Genomic DNA, 18,013 nt, shown 5'->3' with positions numbered 1-18,013 from the left:
ACTTCTACATCAGCTGCATGGGCTTATGTAGCTGTGCTGTGTAAGAACTAACTGCTCTGTCCTTTTACACTGCATTTGAGGTCTCTTGTAAACCTCTGCTTCCTCTGGCATGGCATCTTCACAAGTTACCCTGCTGTATCCCTGGTGTTTCTGGAACAGAATTGCTGAGTAGAAAGCCTGAGGGCCTTCCTTGTAGTCTAAGCAGTAACATGGCCAACTTCATTCATAGCCTTTATTGTGGCCAGTAGAGCTGGAGGAACAGCTGATTCCACTTTCATTTGCAAACCTGTGGGTGCAGGGAAGCCTGGAAGGTGGTGAATGAGAAGCCTGGCTTGTGGGGAGGCAGAACTGTAGTCTGGCGGTGTATTAAGCAGTGAGAATTTGAATCATGTCTAACTAGGGCAAATACCTTTAAATCAGCAGGTTGAGAGGATCAGTGCCTAAGAACTATTAAGAGAACTGGCTGAGGTGTTTCCTGTTAAATTAATTAAATTGTACTGCAGGGGAACACAGGATACTGTGCCTGCATTGAAAAGGATGGATGAGGTGACCCTGATACCAGTAGCCTACTTAGGCTTGAGTATAGTCTAGTGCAAAAACAATAGGAATGTTAATAAGTGGTGTTGAGTGAGTAACTGGTAAGTAAGAATCATTATCAGCAAGTCTTATATAGGTGGTTTTATAGCAAATAAATCATGGACACAAAACCTCTGGGGATGGATATTCCCCAGAAGCAACCCTCTAAATCCAAGCATGTATGTAAACTGGTGGGGTCTTTTCGCTCAATCAAGCACATTGCTGCTGGTTTTGGTGTGGAAGACACCGTGTTTGGAGTTGGTGCAAGTGTCACAGGGAAAGACAGCTCTAGATCTAGGAAAAAAATCTACTTGTTCAATGTCTTGTGATGTCAAGCAAAAGAAGCTTTCCTGAGCAGGTGGTAAGTGAGAAAGGAGAACAAAAAAGGGGGGATTTTGTTTTTAACTTTGTGGAAGGTTGGAAAGAAGGAGCAGGATATTCTTGAAAGAAATTTCATCTCTATGTGGTAGGGGAAGCTGCCAGGTTAAGAGGAGTTACGGGAGTGAGTGAACTCCAGTTTTTAACCCCAAGGAAGACCTTTGCAAAGAGCTGATTTTTGGGTGGGGATGGGCATGGTGGTGGTGTCCTCCCTGTACCCAAATAGGGGCCTCTGAGAAAGCTGGAGAGGGACAACATCTCAGGGAGTGTAGTGACAGGACAAAGAGTAATGCGGGCAATTACAGGCCTGTCAGTCTGCCCTTGGGGTCAGGTGCTCCTGGGGAGGTCCTGGAGCAGATCATGCTGAGCGTCATGGCACAGCACATCCAGGACACCCCGGGGATCAGCCCCAGTGAGCAGGGGTGCATGAAAGGCAGGTCCTGCCTTGCTAAGCTGATATCATTCCATGGCAAGATGAGACACTCAGTGTATGACAGAAGGGCTGTAGCTGCTGTCTCATTGGGCTTTTGGAAGGCATTCAGTGTTTTTTCTTACAAAGTTTTCCAGGAGAACCTGGCTGTTCATGGCTTGGACAAATGTCCTATTCACTGGTTAAAAAAAAAAAAAACACAAAAAACCCAGCAAATGCTAAAAAACTAGATCTAGTTTAAGCACCTTTCTCTGGGCTATGTTACTTCCCATTTGCAATGGGTTAAGAGCATTAGTGTAGCCCACCTTAGCAGTGCCTGTACCTGCAGACTCATACTCAAATGAGCTTTCTATCTCCTAGCTCTGCAAAGCAGAGCCGGGACACAGAGTTGTGGAAAGCCACTGTTTTTTTGAGCCTGTGGGCATTGTTGGTGTGCCACTGGCACACTCAGCTGAAGATAACGGGGGTGTATCCTTGTCAGCATGAGCAAGCAGAGGTATTGATCCCAGCCAGCCAGGTGGGCAGCATTCAGTTTAGCTGAATTTTAAAAGCATCTTTGCATGTGAGAGAGAGAGTTTGATAAAAAAGAGTCTGTGATAAAAAGCAGGTTTACCAAGAGAAGCACAGAGCCTGAACAGTATTGAGAAATGGGGTACAGGCTGCATTTCTTTTTTGCCTTGTCTGACACCCTCACCACACGCTTCCTGTGCCCATTTAAGCTCAGGCCTAGATCCCCCATCCCCATCTGAACCACATTAGATGTGCCCCTGCCTCCAGTCCTGGCCCTTGGACCTGCCTTATAGCTTTGTGCTGCAGACTGGGCTCTCTGGACGGACTCAGGTTCCAGCTCATCTTCTCACTGTGTCTGGGGCTGATGGACCTCGCTCCCACCCCTGTCTCCCCGTGGGACTGTGCCCTGATGGTGAGGACGTGACCAACTTGGACCTTTGGCTCCTGACTCATCTCCTTCTCGTGCTGCTGCCTGACACGTGGTCCTCTGGGGTCTTACTGAGGTCCTTGAAGCTCTCAGTGCTCCTGCCAGGCATGGAGACTTCCCTCTACACAGCCTAAATGGCAATTTCCTGCAATTACGAAAGCAAATGACCATGTAAGAATTCAGGTCACCTTGGGGCACTGCAGACCTAAAGCTGCGCTGCCCAGCACTGTTGTCAGTGTGTATATGCTCAGGATGTATAATAGTTCTTAGCTAAAGGCATGGAGATTTCTTTCAAGAGTGTTTGAAGATTCCAGGCTGTTTGTATTAAGCATTAATGTGCAATGCCTTAAAATCACTCTAATATTGATCCTGCAGGAGATCAAACTTTCAGGTCGAATCCACCTAACATTTCGCCTCTTGGTGCTCTATCTCTTGCTGATGACACCAGAGGTAAGACTTCAGATCCCTTTCCCTGCAGGGCACAGTGTTAATCTGGTGCTTGTTTCTGTAGGGCTATGCATGGAAGTTCCTGAGTTAGATCCTTGCTAATGATGCTGAGCTCTTCCCTCACTCGCAGCCCAGCTTTGGCGGTACTCTGTTGGTGAGAAGCTGAGAGGGCACGTGCCAGCTTCTCCTATTCATCCCACTGCTCGAGGGCTATGTGCATCCTAGTGCTGAGGTTGCAGGAACTATTCTCTGTTTTCACCAGGGACTTATGACATTGTGCCATGCCCTCTTCCCCACCAGCTGAGAAATGTAGTACCTCATGTCATGTTGTCTCCACCCTTTCTCTTTAAACACCCCAGAGAGATCTGGCTCTAGCAGGGTCAAGGCTACTGTTAGCAAGCAAAGGCTCTTCCTCCCTGTGTTTATCTCCTCTCCTGCCAATGTCTGCAGGTGGGTAGTTTGCCGCTTGCCTTGCAAACAGTCTCCCTGGTTTCCTAATCTTGGCCATTCACAGCAGCAGTCTGTAGGGGGCACTGTGCGGCAGTATCATTTCATCCTCTCTCCTCAACTTGGAGAATGAAAGGGGAAAAACAAGATTAAAATAAAATCTCAGCAGGTCAACACAATATTAATAACATTAATATTAATATTACAATAACAATAATAATAATGTCATGTGAGATAGGAACCAGCTTGAATGCTGAAAAATGAAAATTTCTGCCTGAAGGACTATTGTGAAATAAACCTGTGTGATCCCTCTCCGTCCTCCACTGAGTACAGGTGTCGCAAAGGGCAATCCCCCAGCTGGAGAAGAAGTTGGGTCTGAGGCGTGGCCATGGAATTGCTTTCATGCCTTGAATATAAAAGTTAGCAAGAAAAGCATAATTTCAAGTGAAATAGTGATATTTACACTGAGCATCCTCCTCCCTGCCCAGACTTGCTGGGGGAAGCTGTGAAGCTGCGTGGGAACTGGAGCACACACCCATGCCAACCCTGCCTCCAGTGCTACTGAAGATACCCCCTGACTTCTGCATCCCATATGGTCTGGGAGCAAAGGTGAAGCCCCTCCATCTGTACAGATAAGCAGTGGTTTCCTTCCCTTCTCGTGGGGCTGGGGAGAAGCCCTGACATCCCAGGAGAAAATGTACCAGCAGCGGCTAAGAGTGGAGGAGGCTGAAGAAAAGTCAGGGTGGGCCTTTTGGGTGACTTCAATTTGCAAAAGTAGCCAAGCTTGTTCTGAGCACACCTTCTCTGGAAGAAAGGGGGCACCAAAGCCATTCGAAAGGATGCTGCTTGGTGGCCTCATGGGTCACAGGGCCAGTTACAGAAGGGCTCCTCTCCAGAAGAGTGGTAGCCTACAAAACGAAATTAGCTTCCGCCCTCTGAGCATGGCTAGGCTGGGCAGGTCGTCTAATTGCACAGATCTCCCTCTGTTAAAACTCACGGGACTTGTTGACATGAGTACAGATTTTTAATCGCCTATTTTCCCTCCCGGAATAACAGGTCTTTTTGCTGCTTTTTGCGTTGGATATCGTAGTCAGAAGTGTTTTTCCTATTCAGTCTGACACTTTGTCCATCTCCTGCATACCCCTGGTGGTTCAGTGAAAATTATTTCTCCTGCAGAATGCTGAGAGAATAGCAAATGCATCATTTCCACAACTCCGACGTGCTTTTTCACCCAGCCAGCTTACTCGGAGGCTTTTGAACAAAAAGCTCTGGGATTTCAGTTTGATGGAGATTTGGAGAACCAGCAAAAGACTTTTTGCTCTGTGCTGTTTTAAACTACTGTCTCCCAAATAGAGTAAATGCTTCCTGCAGATATTTGTGCTGGGAAAGCAAGGTGCAGCAGAGCTCAGCAGATATTAGAGGAGCACAAGCATGCTTTCAGTCATACTTAGCCAGCACACATCAAGAACTCTCAGAAAAATCTTGCCTTGACCCTGTGATTACCATCTCTAATGATAACAGCACAAGTCCAAGAAACATCTGGAAAACAGCTTTTTTCACCTCATCCCAAAGACTGTCAGCTAAGTATTAACTGCAGAGCTTCTCAGTTGATGGTGGTAAGGAAGGCAGGAAGGAAAAGGCCTGATGGATTTTCAGACCCTCTGCTGAGTTTGCAAACAGAAAAAAAAAAAAAAAGACAAACCCACAGCATCCTCTGAGTATCATCAAAGCCAATTTGATTGGGAAGTAATTGAGTGAGAAATTAAATGCTGACCCCAGATTATTTGTCCCCAGGAAGGGGAAAGCGCTTAGTATCTGGGGAGGAGAGAAAGGAAGACAACAGAGTCACCTCTGTGTGCGTTGTCAGTCTGGAGAGCTTGCAGTCAGGGCTAATGCCCTCTGTGCTTGGATGAGCCAGGGAGCCCCAGGCTGGTGCAAATCCACGGTTCAGGGATGGGTCCCTAGTATCATGGTATGGCACAGGGGGACGTACGCTGTTGTGGTAGGCTTGAGTTGGGAGCTGCTGATCCCCTTCTCCTCCTGGGGTGGATAACCCCCACCACTTCCACAGCCTTCAGAAGGGACGAATGAATTCATGCCAGTCCATCAAGTGCTGGTCCTCTGCCTGACCGCATGGTCTAACTAATCGGGGAGCCACAAATATTTTCCTCAAACTTTAATTGACTCATCTGGCCCAAAAACATGGGATCCCAACCCAGACTATATTTGCAACATGAAAGTGGAAAATAATATAATTAAGGTATGATTGGTGAGTAATATTCTTGTGGTGCTCCCTCTCTAAGTCACTCGGGCACAACTAGCACTGCTCCTGGCCAAGGAGCATTGATCAGGGTGCTTCTAGTCGCTGACGTGCCCCCACATCCCCTGGCACCTCCACCTCTGCAGACCCTAGGCCCCACTGGTGGTCAGGGATTCACTCAGAAGCGGTTGCAGACAAAAATGGGATGAGTAGGGACAAAAGTGGAACAGCTGATGAGATCAGCCTTTTAGAAATTGGAGAGAAAATACGATAATGTTCTCTGGAGTGTTGTGCCACTCATGGTGTGGAAGATGATTTTCGATCCAAGGCAAACGGCGTGCCAAAGTGGCTTGCCTGGAGAAGAGCCTGCCTCTGGGCCTGTGCTACAAGCTGCATGCCAGCCTCAGCATTTCTTTTGGTTTCTTTGTTTTTTCTTGTCTCTAAAGGGGATTGCAGAGGTCTTTAGAACTTCAATTTCCCTCTCCCAAGGAGGAGGCCATGCCCAGCCATGTCTCTCCTCATGGTGCTGGTGGGGCCACACGGACCTGACTGAGCAAGAGAGCCTGGAGCTGGGGACGGGTCCTTCCAGTGGCCCTGGTGTCACTGCCCAAAGCCCATGCAGGAGCTGTGACCAGACACCTTGCTGCCTGTGGGGGCTCCCAAATCCAACTGGAGTCACGGAGGATTCCTTGGTGATGGCCTTTCACTAAATCCTGTGTTTTCTGCTCACCAGCAGGTGGTGAAGCTGGCCAGGGGGTGCCATGTGCAAGGGGCTGTGTATCACCTGGTGGGCTCTGCTGTTCAGCAGAGTTGCTCATGCACCTTCAAAACCTTCCTGTGGTGCTGAAGTCCCGTGTGAAGGGAACACGGCTCTGCAGACACATTCTTTAGCCAGAGTCAGAGAGGAGTGCACTGGGCCTTGCTCTGAAGTTCCCTTGGGGAAACACCTCCACTCCCTGTTTTCCAGACATCTGGAAAGTCTGGGGAGCTTCTCTTGGCTGCAGACACCCTTTTGGGCTGTCTGTGGCCCTACCCACTGGTGGTTGCTCAGATATGCCTGACATTGGGGTGCTAAGGTTGCTGAATGCCAGGGTGCAGGGAGCCTGCCATGAGGCTTGCTGGGTGGCTCTTGCCTCCAGGTGAGACGGGCACAGGATGCCGTGGTCTTTCCCTTCTCATGTCTGTGGTCATCTCCCAGAGCTTCTTAGAGGAGGTGATATGGCATGGTAAGCAGGGAGGAGCAGGCTGAGTGAGGGAATGGGTGAATTTCCAGTCTGGAAAACTGGTCCCAGCTGTAAACTCTACTCCCAATGCTCAGCTCTCACCTCTTGCAGCCTTTCACGTGTAACCTAAAAGCTTTCCACAGGGGGTCACCATCTCACAGTGGATGTAGGACCAGGCTGGAGACACAAGCAAGGCTGGTTTCTTGTCTTTCACAAAAGCATGGCAGAGCCAGGCATGTGCCACAGTCCTGCCCCTTATCACAGCAGGTACATGACCACCTCCTCCCAGGTGCCTCCTGGAAGGTCTGATGCAGAGCCACATTTTGCTTTGATCATTCAGGCATAAGGGCATGAAAGCAAATGATGCTGCCTCAATAATGCCCTCAAAATCCTGGATACTCCAAATGGACATTCTTCTTTAGGGTCAACACCCATTTTTTGCAGCTGTTTGCCTGGATATTTCCATTGTCAGCAGATAAAGAGCTACAAGACAGCTCCCAGCATCTTGCGCCCAGGTGGTCCTTAAACTGGAAGAGATTATTTACTCTAAGACATTAGATTACTGCACCTCACCTTCTTGCCCTACTTCTGAGGATAACTAAGCTGTTTGTTTAAATGCATAGGGCAAAATCACACTTAACTACCCCTAGGTGGGGATGGGGAGCTCATCACATTCCCTGAGATTAAGATAAACTGTTGCTTGAGTCTCTGGTGCCTCTGAGCTTTCTCACCATCTTTTGAGGAACACTGATGTGAATATTCTTATTTTCCACAGCTGTTGCCACATGTGCCCAAAAACATGTTCTGCACTTGTAATTTGGGGCCTAGCACACAGCAGCCCTCAAAAAGACCTGGTGTGCTATGAGGACATGCTTGTTTGTTGACTCAGAACGAAGCAAGGAGAAAACATCTCCTCATCTGCATTCCAGACAGATGCAAACAGCCACGCTCCCCAGTTCAGAGACATGATTTATCTGAGGAATAGCAAATGCCAATGCAGCCAGCAAACTCCTCCTCCGCCATGCGTTAAGACTGCAGAAGCAGCCCAGTAGCGAGCACAGGGCCTCCCTGTTCTGCCAAAAATCCTCAGGTGGCTCCTGCAGCTGTGCCAGCATACGGAGTCTTTACTGGGCAGAGGGCTGCAGGTCGTCAGCCCCTATTTTCCCCCGATTCTGTGGCTGGGTCAGGCTGGGAGGTGAGAAATGGAGCAGGGAAGTGCCTTGCCCCACACTAGCCCACTGCTCAGTGCACTTGTTTTTTGGTGCAGGGTCATTGAGTGATTGGACATTTGCTTATTCCCTTGGCCTTGTGACTTCTGTTCATTCTGCAATGAGAAATGTGCTTTGCTGGGTCCCCCAGACATGACAAAAATAGCTACAGAGCTTCAACCCTGCCTCTGTGAGCACAGGTCTATTAGCACAGTCTGCATATGCAAGAGGACTGGGATACTGAAATCTGCATCTCCCATACAACCCCAGCCCCTGCAGGGCTTCAGAAGCGGTCAGACACGAAGACGGACAAATCCCATTTGTGGCTGTTACAAGCTGTGTGTAAATACCAACATAAATGTTTGTGGGAAAGGGTTGTGAGCTTTCCCAAGTCCTGCTCTAAAGGTTACACTGGAGTTGTCCCCGTGCAATTAGTTCTTCCAGAAAGCCAGAGGCAATATTCCCTTCTCTCGGTGAAATAATATTATCTTTTTCAGTATGTTGCCCTACCAGAAGAGGCAGAAACTGGATGTTTCTCCAGCACGCTCAATGAACTTCAGGATTGCAATATATTAATGAAGGATTAAATTAATGTAATGATTAGCTGGATCTCTGGCCTAATTGAAATGCAGTCTATCATGCTTCTGCAACAGTTTGCATCGCTTCTCCAGGAAAAGCTGCTGACACATGTCACCACATTGCCTATAAATATTGGAGCTGCTTCTTCCAAGGGACATCCTGCAATGGGAGGAGGAAAACGCTGCCTCTGGAATGCCCTTTGTTGACTCCAATGACATTTAGCTCTGGCAAAGAAGTGCCAAGTGGGACACTTCCTTTATGCTGCCCCAAATACGTTTCAGGGCTATGTGCGAAGCCAGCCAAAGTTGTATGCACAATTCTGGAATTAGCAGTAAATGTCCTCCCCCTAGGAAATTATCATCTGGAAATTGGATGAGATCTGGAGGATTCAATTTATGTAAATACCTGGGATTGTCCTGTGGATTATTAAAACAGAACAACAAGAGCCTTGCTGTGGTTGGCTCCTGGACCCCTTGGGCTATTAACCTAGATAAATCTTGTTTGCTTCGGAATTGAAATTAGCTCTCTTAACTGTATCAGCATAAAGCAAGTGTCTCTTTTTTTCTGCAGGCCTTTTCTCCTTTTCTTAGAGGTAGGCTGAGATTAAATGGCTTGCAACTCAGGCAGAGATAAAGGGCTGTATGGTGGCAATGCAAATGATGTGATATATAATGAAATTGCAATCATTGTGCAGAAGAAATGAAAATCAGATCTATTTATTTATTTATTTATTTATTTATTTATTTTTGTTTGCTTACTGCTTGCTTCCTTGTTGCCAGGGTTTTATGCCATCAATTAAAACCTCTCTTGTTCCCCGTGCGGGTGAGAGCCCCTGGTCTGAGGCAAGACTGGGAAAACTGCTAATTGCCTTCTATCGAATGGACAAGGCTGTGATGGCACAAACATTAATTAGGAGCGCTCATCTCAGAGTCCTGGGGCGATCCTGGGTGAGCCCAGGTCAGGCATAGCTGAATGCCTCATTTTCTGGTACGGGAGCAACAGCCAGCTGGAGTTTAACGAGGCAGTAAGCGAATGCAAGCTGTAGAGTTTGGTACAAGGGGGACTTGGTAGCGTGGTCTGGGGTATGACAGCAGTGTCTCTGGGAGCCAGGACATCCTCTCCAAGCCCTCCTGTGATCACATAGAAAAGTATTTGCTGTTTTGGAGTTTCCAGGGAGAGCTGGCCCAAGGTTCTGCGTTCCCTGACAGCTGCTTGTGGAGGTGGAGGGCTAAATTACTGACTTCCACTGAAGCAAAACATCTATTTAAACAGCCATTGAAAGTTTCTGCTGAAGGTTGTCTTGTCATCAGCTACATATCAAGCCTAAGTTGCTGGGTGTGAAAAAACATCTTCAATAAGAGCAGACAGACTGATGATTATTGTAGCTGCTCTTCAATTTAGGGAGAAAAAAAAATGAAGTGAGACCAAGGGAAACCTTTTGGCTTCTGCAGTTAGTAACTGAGTTTGTTCTGTGCCTGACACGGGTGACTTCTCCTTTGTGAGATCAGAGTGGTTCAACACCTGTACTCTGAGGCCACCACCAGAGCAGAGAGAAAGCATCTTTCCACATCCTTCTGAAAAAGGAGCAGCAAACAGGAAGGTTTGTTGTCCCATTTAGGATTTGATTACCAGCTACCTGTTTTTGGAGGATTTGGAGATCTGAGACCACACTTAATTCACTAGTCTGAGCTGATCTCAAAAGGAACTTGACTTTACTTGTCTGTTTTGCTATTAATAATTGTAATGTTATCATAGGTCAGTTTTGTTGAAATGTTGTGTTTTCAGTATTATGAAGTATCATAAAAAGAGGGTAAGACCTTCAGACTGCACCATAAACAAGTTGTTCTGGGAATGGTGGACATCTGAGGATGGTTTCTGGTTATTTGGTTCTCTGAAGCTTGTGGCTTTCCCTTGCAAGGTGGAGCCCAACAGAGGTACCAGCGGCTTCCAAGGCAGAATTAAAATGACTTTATGTGCATTAAAATGACAACCTACCTGCAGTGGGATTTCAGATGGTACCTTACATAAAGGCTCGTGCTTACAAATTGGGGCCACCTTGACTGATTGCAGGCCAGGCCTTGCCATTTTACTGCTAGGGATGGAAAGGAGGCAGCTGGGTTTTGGGGACATTCACATAAATGTGGCAGAGCTTGAACTGGGGGTGGCAATGACACTGTTTCTCCATCACTGACTGCCACCACTCTTGCAAGGACACACAAGGCAGTGATGCCTGAACTCTGTTATTTGTGGTCTTTCATAAAATCCTAATAACCCAGCTATCACAAAATGCTATTATTATTGTTAGTACATTTCCACTTGTGTTCATGGTCTTTGCCCTAACTCATACAGAAAAACCTCATCAATAGAAGGTTCATAATGCATGCAAAAGCTTCTCACTGCCTACGCCTTTTCTCTGCTGTCACATTCAGCCTTTCACCTCTGAGTCCTGTGGTTGGGACTTCAGTCTTCCTCATATAGAAGATCTGAGTTTTCACGCTGAGTTATTCTGAGATCTTGGCATGAAGGAGTCTGTAAGTGGTGGTGAAGATCCATTCCTCCTTGACTTTGTGTTCTAATTCTAAATTAAAACTAATTGGTTTTAATTCTAGGCATTTTTGCATACGCCCTGAGGAATGCCCTGAGGTCTGGCACTGTCAGTGTGAAGCCTATGGCCTTTTACTAGCAGTGGCACAAATAACATTTATTGGGCTGTGTTGGAGCTGGAGCATAACCTTTCTCCAAACTCCCTGCCTGGCAGGCCTGAACAAAATGTTTTGAAGCAGGAGCTGCCAGGGAAAGATGAATTGCTCATACTGGAGGAAAACCCATTCCACATTGAACTGGCTGCTGCAGAGTAACTGGGATGGTGGGAGTGGGTGAACCAGAGGATAATGCACCCCACAAAACAGGACAGGACCTTCAGAGACTTGGTTTCACTGCCTGGCTCTGCTGCTGGCCTTGTGGGTGATCTTGGACAGGTCGTTTCATCGTTCTGCTCCTCCATTTCCCCACTGTGTAACATAGTGGGGGTGTAACGGGGTGGTTTCCCCTCCGAAAAAAGTCCAAACCCATTTGAGACTGATTGGTAGATATAAGCATCCACTGCTGCAGTTACACAAGAACTGAGCTCTTACTCTTTGGGGCAATTGAATATTTTCTCTATGCAATTTCTAATCTGTTCTGGCACCCACAGAATAAACAGACTGACCATAATAGAAGCAATTTCCAGTTTTTTGCAGAGGAACATTTTCTAACTGTCTCAATCTGACCCTCATGACACATGCACCAATGTACTACTTGGAGAAATGAATTGTGCTATACAGCATCAGCGCCTTTCTGGTAATACACTTCCATGCTGGTGTAAAAAATGCTATGATTATGTATGAAGTTCTGAAAAGAAACATTGAAATTTAATTATATTAAAATTCTCTGAAGTGAACCCACCTGCAGAGTTGAAATTTTAGGATCATTTTTGTTAGATAGTGCTGCTGGTGCCTGGACAATTTTCAATGAATATTTGACTTTAAATTGCTTGCCTTATTTTCCTGTTCAAGCTCTCCCAATTCACAGTGAATTAAAAAATGATTAGAAGATAGGCTTTATTTGTTCTCATAAAGGAAATGAATAGTTCCAGGCAGGGGAAAGTCTGCATTTTCCACATACTGATGCAAGAATGTCAAACTGTTTTTTTGTTAAGCAATTTTAATTTTGTTTCAAAGTTTTCCGTGGAACAAGTCACCAACTTCTGCTGGGCACATAAGACTGTGCAATTAATTACCCAAAGTAGGGTAAAAACTGCTCCAGAGATGAATAGTGAGGAAGCAATAAGAGCTAGAAGCCATTTGCCTTCCTCCTGATCCCATTTGGATGCTAGTACAATCTCTGGGTGTCCCCCCATGCAGGACATATTAAAACGGCAGCATGGTTTCACTGAGCTCTGACATCGGCTTCTTCCTCCTGAACATGTCCTTGGCACAACAGCTGTGCTTCCTTTTTTGTGGGGAAAACTGTCTTTTTGTGTCAAGGCTCCTGGAAAACACAGCCCAGCCATGCTCCTCCAACCTTGCGTGCTCGCAGGAAAGTATTTCCCTGCCTGAGCTTTTGCAAATGCAGGGGGGTCCATGGCTTTGTGCTGGAGGCACCTACATCCATGTGGAAATGCCACTGGCCTCTAGTAAGACAACTTAGAAAGAAATGGGTCTAAAAGCCAGTTGTGGAAGGAAATGTGTCCGAAAGTTGCAGCTCCATGCCCAGGCTCACCCTGCACTCTCCTGATGGTCCAGGGCCTGTTGGCACCCTGCAGACATCAGCCCTGGAGACCGAAGGTTGTTGGACTTCGGTGTACTTCCCTCCCGTGCCACACACTTCTTCAGCTCCCTTGAGAGCCAACCCCTCCTCTGAAAGGTGTCAGTGTGTTTGTAGGAGGTATTCTAGCTAGGAGCCATGAGGGCAAGGCCCAGGAGTAAAACCATGACCTGAGCAGTGTGGTGGGCCAGTTAGCACCAGTGGGCAGTTTATGTCAAGGTTTCTTTTGCTAAGAAAGTGTCTGGAAGGATCTTGTGTTTCACTTGCAGTTTTTATTGCTAAAGATATTCCTGGTTTATCTAAGGCTGTGCTATTCCTTCCCTCTTGTTTATCCTTCAAGGGTTTTGTCTCTGCAGAGGACACCAGGCAAAGGCAGCAGTATGAGACGAATATGGGTCATTTCTTATTTTCCTGGCTCCCCAAATGGCAGCTGCAGCTCTTTTGTGGTCAAAGTGGTTCTCAGCCTGCAGGTGCTTCGCTTGTCACCACTGCCCTGTTGGGCTTTGGCCTTTTTCTGTTTTTCAGTCTGACCGTCTTTAGATAACTTCCAGCCCAGCAACCATTTTAAGCTTCTTCTCAACCTGTTTTATTAGAAAAAAAGCAGTTACACTTGGGATGCTTTTTCTTAATTTCCTTCATCAAATCTCTGTAGCTGCAGATTCTAGAACATTCCCATCTATTTTTTATGGCAGCATGTTGAGTTCAGAAAATAATGCAAAAGTGCAAAGGGCAATCAGCATCAGCTGAGGAAGATTTGAAAACAAAACAAAACTTTGAGACCTCAGGGGGTTACTCACAGAGCTTGCTAGAGGAAGGCAGGTGGTTTGCAACTGCTTTTTCTGCTGAAGTAAGACACCATAATGAAAAATAACAACAACATTTTAATTGCAAATAAATAATTTAAAGTGATATATGTTTATTTTAAAATGAAAACAATGTCATCCTTAAAAATACTGATTTCAGATGATCATAAACCTAAGATGGCATTTTTGTTACAAACTGGTATATAATTTATAAACTTTTTTTTTTTTTTTTTTTTTTTTTTTTTTTTTTTTTTTTTTTTTTTTTTTTTAAACTTTGGGGAAGGAAGGAAGAGGCGAGGAGTGAAAACACTGTTGGCCAGTTCTGTTTAATTAAGACAGAAGAAGCAATAACCTCTGCTGCTGTAATTGTTCACTTCAGATATTGACCTGGGCTGTAAATTTTCAGTCTTCATAAGTGCTGAGTATTGTGGAGGGGAAAAACTCCTTTGGAAACATTTCGAAGGAGGAGAGCAGAGGGAAAAGCACATCTAGTGAAAGGTCTTACGTTGTTTTATTCTATGGGAAAAAAATAAATTTAAAAAAACATACAGAAGGCCAGGGTTGCTCTCACCATGTAATACCCTCTGGTTATGAATAGTGCTCACAAAATTGAAGATTTTGCCAATGCTGGTCCTGCACTTTCACGCCTGAATGCTGGGCTACTGCAAGCATGTTTTCAGCTGCTCTGCCTCCATGTCCCCGCCATGCAGCTGAGCACTCTGCTCCCCACCACACCTTGGCTTTGATTTCCTTCTCGCATCCTTTCATGATTACCTGAACCAGCATTAGCTCACAGAAAACAGTCCCGTATTGACAAGCAGGGAATGAGAATTTGCTCTGCCTTCAGGCAGTCATGCAAAATTCATCCTTCTGAAGATGTTTTTGCTCTGTCTCCGCAAACGTCATGTATCAATGGCTATATTTTATCATCACAAATCAGGAGGGCTTTTTTTGCAACACTGTCCTTCAGGGCTGTGTTCTGCGGGCTATACCCCACATCGCCATGGTGAACCTGATAAGCTGGGGTCACTGCTGGGGCTACAAAAGCTAAATTTTGAACAACAGTTTTGGCTTTTTGGGTGCCCCTGTGCAAGGTCTGTCACTGATCTCATGTAGGATGGTTATCTCTCCCTACTAGGGCTTATCAAGGCACCTTAGTCTTCTCAAGTCCTTCCTTTGTGGTGGAAAACACATTTTTCATCAACTTTGCAGCCATGTTAGCTATTCCATAAGGGAACAAAGAGCAGAAGAGCCCATAGCCCCATTTCCTTTAGTGGTATGCTTCTTCAGGGGCTCATGATACCTTGTTTCCCTTAGTTTTCTCTTGGTAATAAGAAGCCTTTGTCACTTGTAGGCATGCTGCTGACTTGGCTCAGTTTGGCCCACAGAGTCTTGCAGAAACCAGCCCTGCAGAACTAAGGGCTGAAGGATATCTGGGTTTGGAAAAGTGCCCATGCTTAGAGATAAAGTTAATAGCCATAACCCTTTTTTTTTTTTTTTTTTTTTCCTAGCACCTGGCTTGTGATAAAATATTTCATATGATTTTCAGGTTATTTAACTCTGTCTACAATTTCTTTAAAAATATGAAACTGAAATTAAAGTCTCCTTTCAAAAAGAAGAATGGAAAATATGCACAAAGAAAAGGTGAAATGAAACATCTCAGCTACTCTGAGCTACCCATTTCTATCGAACAAATTTCATGCAGTTTGTAATTCATGTCAGCACCTTCAAAACCGCATTATTTCCAGCAAATTTATTATGCATCCTTTTTTTCTTCCTTTATCTAATCCATTACATTCTCACTGCAAATTGTATCATCCAGCGTCCCACTAAGCTGGCCAACCCTGTGTGTGTGCACAGGCGGTAACATGGCTTAAATGAAGGCACGAAATGTCCTGGTCCTGCAGCTCTCCATGCAGCCCTGAGCTGAGAAAAAGAAAAAAAGAACACTGGGTGTTTTATAGCCTCAGCTATAAGTCCTTGGATCATAAACCCACCTCCCACGGCTGGCTGCGTGCAATCTGATTTTAACGTGCTCCTGTGTTTGTACACACGGCATTACCCATCTTTACACTGTCTAAGGTGTGTTTGTAGCACTGAACCCAGGAGCTGCAGACAGAAACAATACGATACTTTCCACCTGTGGAGGTATAAACCTTACAGCAGCCACCAGCTTCACATGGCACTAGGGTTGTTTTCTGGATGATTTTCCCTCTCAGCAGAGGGATGGGAAGAGTTTTGTTCCCTGCAGCTGGGTGAGTTTTGCTGATCCGTGCCATTAGGGTTGTTACCAGAGCTGCAGCTATGCAGATGCACTTAGCCCTACCGCTGGAAGCCTTTAATCACCAGGGCCCTTCCACACTGGACTGCAGTGGCTGGCTTCAAGCACGCTGGAGTGTGCCTGAATAGCTCAGCTTCCTCTGCTTTCTTCCTGAAAAAAAAAAAAAAAAAAAAAAAAATCAAAGAAATGCAAAAGCTGAATTTCAGCTGAGAACAGCAGCGTTCCTCGTTTGCTCACTTCCCACAAAAACTGCTGGCACACTGGGCTGAATACTTACGAAAAGTCAATTTCAACATGACTGTTTCACAGAAAGCCAGTTGTGAACGATCTGTTTGATTGCCATATTTGCAGTTTATGCTCCGCTGGGTAATTGCGTGCGGCTGAGCAGCGAGCAGGAGCCACGACCGGAGCTGCGCCATGCACGGAGGGTGTTTACAGCAGCCCCTGCTGAAGGTACAAAACATTGCATCACTGAAGATGCTTGAAGATAATTTGGAATGGAGACGTCTTTCCAGCACTATATCACTCCTGCTGCAAAGAGAGATGGTTTTTATTGAGGGGAGAGTTCCCAGCGAGTGATTTTATGGCATGCCTCGCATCATTGCCAGCCTCTGGGAGGTTTCTCTTGTGCCTTCCCTGCCTGTGAGCAGGGCTCTGAGGCTGTGCCTCGCTGCTCTCAGTGGTGGTAGGACCTTGGTACTGTCATGAGGAGGTGCCCAGTGCAGGCTATGGGGAGTCAGGTGAGAGCAGAGCTTGTCCTCTGGCACCTGGTGATCTCTGGGGTAACTTCTCCACCTCCTAGGCATGTCCTGGTCCCTGCAAAGACCACCTGAGCAGCCCCTAGGGCGCGCTTCCTGGGACAAGCAGTGGAAAATTTTCTCCTCTCAAAATGCACAAGTGTGTGTTTAATGTGGCACCTTCAACCAAACCCTGAACTTCTCTGGGATCATCCCCTCCTGGCATACCCATCATTAAGGGGCTGATTTTCCTACCTCATCTCTTCAGTTTTGTCACAGTAGAACGAGTTATTTTCCATCTCATCCATCTTCCCCCTTTCACATGAGCCAAGCACTTTGGAAGATCAGCGGTATACAGTTTGCCTTTGCTGCAAGTCGTAACACCCTGGACTAGGCATAGGATGAGGAGGTGTCTGTGATGCACATTCTCATTAGGAAACCATCTCACTTTTATAGCAGAGTTCGTCAACCCATCAATCACAACCCTAATTACTTTACTGGGGGGGAAATAAGCAGTTACTGCTGTGACTTTCAGCAGCATTCCTATCTGGATTTACACCACACTCCAAAATGAAGTCCTCACCACTTTAAAATTGATATTTTCTCTTCTGCTTGGATTTGGAGTGATGTCTTTAACTTTTAAACAGCACTGTGCCTCCCAGCAGCAGATAGCCATAGGATTTGAGTCCTGTTGGTGCAAACCCATTTGGTGGTAACTTGCTCACCAGCTGGCCAGTTTATATACCTGGTACAGAAGTTCCACTTCTTAAATTAGCAATGAGAGATGAAGCTGTTCCCATGTAATTTCAGCTAGAACAACAATAAGCAAATATTTCTTCTTCTGTCTGCATGCAGTGGTCAGCCAGCTCTTGGCCTGTAAAGCTCATCCTCTAGAAGCCTGAAAACAGGCAGAGAAAAGAGAGCAGACATGACCAAAAAAAAAAAAAATAAACAGGAAAAACAGCCTTTCTAGCCAGGAGAGCAGACTTGATTAAAATCATAGGATCATTCAGACTCATAGAGGCCTCAGAAGGTCTGTAGGCCGAGATGGGCCAACAGTGAATTCATACCAGGGTGCTTTGGGCTATGTCGTGTTTGGTGTTGAAATTCTCTAAGGATGGAGACTCCACCACTTCCCTGGGCAACCCATTGCAGGGCTTGACTATCCATATAGAAAAGTCTTCCTCCTGATATCCATCTGGAAACTCTCGTGTCAATGTACACCTTTTGCCTCCACAGACCAGCATGAAGCATTGGGTTCCATCTCCTCGAAAGCCCCCATGTAGGTTCTGGGGAGTGCTGTTTGATCCCCCTGAAGCTATCTCCTCACCAGGCTGAAAAAAATCAGCTCCTCCAGTGTCTCCTCATGGGGCAGGTGCATTAGCCCTAGGCAATCTTCATG

Source organism: Aythya fuligula, chromosome 3 (assembly GCF_009819795.1).
Source record: "Aythya fuligula isolate bAytFul2 chromosome 3, bAytFul2.pri, whole genome shotgun sequence".
Taxonomy (NCBI): domain Eukaryota; kingdom Metazoa; phylum Chordata; class Aves; order Anseriformes; family Anatidae; genus Aythya; species Aythya fuligula.
The sequence above is the reverse complement of the archived record's forward strand: the minus strand, read 5'-3'. Positions refer to the sequence as shown.